Source organism: Lupinus angustifolius, unplaced genomic scaffold, assembly GCF_001865875.1.
Source record: "Lupinus angustifolius cultivar Tanjil unplaced genomic scaffold, LupAngTanjil_v1.0 Scaffold_122_33, whole genome shotgun sequence".
Taxonomy (NCBI): Eukaryota; Viridiplantae; Streptophyta; class Magnoliopsida; order Fabales; family Fabaceae; genus Lupinus; species Lupinus angustifolius.
In genome coordinates, this window is record NW_017725112.1 from 4,215 (window position 1) to 8,511 (window position 4,297).

A 4,297-nucleotide genomic window follows, 5' to 3' on the forward strand; every position below is an offset into this window, starting at 1 on the left:
TTCTCACACTCACTTCAATATTCATGCATTGTTACTTCGGCCATCTATCAGACCTATATACCTATTGTTAGGGATACATTGCCTTGTCGTCAATGGGCTTTCGTACGCATTTTGATATTGCGTTGATGTATCACTCAGATTATTAGTGGGTATTTGTGAACACTCAATTTTGTCTGACCTTTACCTTTTATCTTTGGTGCAAAATTCAATAACAAAATAAAAACATCATTTTATGATTTGCAAGTGCGATCGGGTAAATAATTTAAAAATTAATTATGTACATCAATATTATTATTGGAGTATGTGCCTGAAAACAAATCTTTTTATAGTTGTACTCCTCCAACGTTAGCAAAAGAATCTACTATTTTTATTGAGCATATATTATATATTGTTACTTTTCAAAAACGCTCATGCGTTTAAACGCATGTACAAACATAAACATTACAATGTGAAGCCAAAGTTTGATATTTTGTTCCTTTTCGCGAGTTATGCTCCTTCCAAACAAGGGTGTATCAATGTAACTTAAACAGAAGTATTGGGTCTTAGTTTAAAATATATTATTCAAGTGATACATATACCATCTTATTGCACAGTATTTGAGAATGCAAAAACTCAAACTAATTACAAATTTATAGAAGTAGGGTATTTATAGAAACACCAATTAACAGAAAGCTAAAAGAAGCTAGACTAATTACAAATTGAAATAGCAGTAACTCACTAATATAACTAACCCTGCAACATGCATCTAAAAGGAAAGTCCAACTTGTCAGTAAGAAATTTCTAAAAAAACAAAAGGCCAACCCCATATCTAAAAAGTAAGGGGCAGAGATAGTGTAAACTGTAAAGGGTATTCCTTCTTGCTTCTTCAGTTTCCATACTCTCAGTATATGCATATATGATAAATTCTGGCCTGCACCAGAAATGCCAAATCCAAAACACTAGCAGACTACATTCTGGATTTATCTTCAGGAGCACTTTCAACAGTAGTGAATATTCTCCACATCAAAGTTCAAGAAGAATAAGTCCATACCTACAACACACATATACACCAAAGGGCAAGAGAGTAATACATCACTGAAAAGATAGCTATCACACATTAAAAAGGGAACAATCAGAGCAGGAAAGGCTAAGGAAATCACAAAAAGAAATAAACCCAAGAACAATAATGACAGTAGGCAATCAAAAGGGGATAATAGAGAGGCAAATCTTGAGACACTAAAGATAACAAGAAATCAAGGACAGAAGTATAATATTCAAAGAGCGAAGCCAAAGGGTACAGACTCAGCCTCAATGATCAACATCCTCCAACTTAGAAAAGGAGTAGGAGAATTCAAAGCTTTTGAATTATGAGAAAGAAGATTTGGACCAACATCTTCCAATACCTAGCTCCTCATGTTCTCACATTCCAAAACACCATATATCTCGTACCTGCTCAAGAACTAGGTGCATAGGAAGTTGTAATACAACACATAATGCATAATCAAATACGAACAAGGCTCTTATCACCCCATCTGAATACCAAGCAGATGTTATAACCATCAAAGCAATACAAACCTAAACAAATGACTAGAACAAAGATGCATTGACTTCAGCTAGTAATAAGAAGCATATAACGAAGAAAGAACAGACTGAGATAAAGCCAAGCATACAACGAGCCATACACAGGCAGCAAATCCAGTGTGGTTGGGCAGAATAATTAGAGGCATAGTGAGTTAACCAATTACTACTCTATTTCAGTTGCACAACATCGGCATACATGACAATCATTCATAAGCAGCAAAAACACTACAAATCATACCAATTAGGGGATGAATTTCAGGAGAGAAATGAACCATTCGGGAAAGTAATTGAGCAGTTACAGGGGCATCAATGAAATATAACCCAAAAGAAAAGTAAAACTACTTGAGATGCACACAAAAAAACAGTGGAGGGAGTGTTAACAAAGAATTACGGCTGTTACACACTCCTAAGGATCCAGCCATGAATTATCAGTCAATAAAATCCCAAAAGACAGCACTAAGCAAAAGTAATTTGAAATCATTGTCATTTTAGTTAGAGTCACAAATGCAAACCATGAATTAATGTTTCAGTTACAATCAACAATGATGACCAGAATAATCTGGGCATGTTACACATTTTGGGCAAACCGTCAGACACCACAATCACCTATATAAGGGACAGCACACATTCTAGAAAAGGGGGGCACTAGTGAAAAAAACAGAGAAGAGTTCATATATCACACCTATTCGTAAGTTCATAACTAGAGAGCAACCTCCATACGTTCAAGCAAAAAGCAACCCGGAGATAGAGTTATATTTCACAGGCATCATAAATCAAGAGGGTGGTGACATATACATCATACGACAACATAGAGCATATATTCAGGTAAGCATTCAAACCATAAAAATTGTGTTTCATGAACATACCTTGCTTTATATGGCTTATGCATTAGACTTATAGGAGTAATTCATAACTGTTTCTAATCGATCATTCCACAGAAACACATATACATATAAAGGACTGGAATGTAAAAAAGCATGATTGAAATTTGTTTTAGTCTATATGTTTCCACCAGCTAAGGATTAGGCAAAATTTCAATAGCAAAAGGATTATTCCCTTGTCATTACTAATCTAGAACCCTAATGAATCTAATACAACGGGTGAGGATTCATGAGAAATAAGGAGAGTAATTACCTCTCCTCCGATCTGCTGCGAATAACCACCAAAGGAAGATGCCTCGACTTAGTCGATATGGCGTATATCCTCGGTATGCCTTAATCGGTTCCGGCTCAGCCATTGATGACTCTGGATTATCATTCTGTAAAGGTCAATATAAATTGTATGAGTTCATGAAAAAATAAGAAAACCGAGAATCAATAGAAGGTAGTGAATTGACAAAAAATAATAAAGCAATGATTACCCGATTCGGAATCACCGTAACCCATCGGAGAGAGGTTGAGCCATTGTGAACCTCCCAAATCGAGTCCGGGGTAAGGGGTTGACATCATCGCCTTCCTCCATCAAGTCGAGAACTCGCGAGGAGGAGAGGACACATCATCTAGCTACAACCGTCCCCGTCTCGCCACTACCGTGAGTACATTTTCATTGCCGCTGATTGGAAAGAAGGAAGAAAAGAGGATTAGGGGTATCGTCCCAAAATGGACGTGAAGTAATAAGGAGTAACCATGCTCCTTGGTTAATTCGGTTCCAGCCAAGAATGGTTCCCTCTGCCGGAGCCATGAAGATGAAGATGAGAGGAGAAGAAGACAGTGAAGCCTTAGGAGGATCAAGTCACTTATCCTTTAATTCACGTAGCTTTCATTTTTTTTCATTTATTCTATCTAACCCTTTTTTTATTCATTTATTTGTTTAATTATCATCTTTCTATTTAGTTACTTATATTCCCATGTTAATGTTATATGTTTATTATTGCTTAAAATATTTGTTTTTTTGATGATTTAAGTAAGGTAGATATACTTCATATTTTAAATAATAATGGTATATTTTTACCCTACCAAATTTTACTAACATCTATTTTAATAAAATCTAATAAAAATTGTTCCTTATGTAACTTATATAAAAAACAACACTATATTAGTAAATAAGTTAAATGTGAAATTTTTATAGTGAGGTTAAAATTCAGTCGTCTCTAACTTCTCCAAAAAATGGAAGGAAATCTACGACCAACACCGTTTCTAAACTATTAATTTCCTGTAGAAAATAATTCTCAAACCTATTCCATTACTTAATTCTATAATTATAAAAAACCCAACACTATATTATCAAATAATTTAAATATGAAATTTTTATAGTGAGGTGATGGTTCGAGTTGTCTCTAACTTCCTCGAAAATGGGAAGAATGTCTACAACTAATACTGTCTCTAAGCTATTAGTTCCATATAAAATTATGCAAATAAATTACGAAATTTTTATAGTAAGGTTATGGTTCGAGTTGTCTCTAACTTCCTCGAAAATGGGAAGAAGGTCTACAACCAATATCGTCTCTAAGCTATTAATTCCATATAAAATTATGCAAATAAATATGCAAATAAATTACGAAATTTTTATAGTAAGGTTATGGTTCGAGTTCTCTCTAACTTCCCCAAAAATGGGAAGAAGATCTACGACCAACACCATCTCTAAAACTGTTAGTCTCATTAAATTGAGACAATTACATATTTTGAATAAATTTCAAATTAACCAATTCAATAAATCAATACTTTTAAACCTATCGGTATTTTCCAAATCATTTACAATCAACCAAAGTAGAAGCAATTTCGAACTAGAATTACGTAGT

General features: G+C 34.3%; 1 long non-coding RNA gene across 1 annotated transcript; it reads right to left on the reverse strand.

Moving 5' to 3' along the window:
* Window positions 1-545: 545 nt before the first annotated feature.
* On the reverse strand, window positions 546-3,302 carry LOC109339993. The gene is made up of 3 exons (XR_002106737.1): window positions 2,921-3,302; window positions 2,695-2,818; window positions 546-1,030 (listed from the first exon to the last, which is right to left on the reverse strand). It is a non-coding gene; the product is annotated as an uncharacterized LOC109339993 (long non-coding RNA).
* Between the last annotated feature and the right edge of the window lie 995 nt (window positions 3,303-4,297).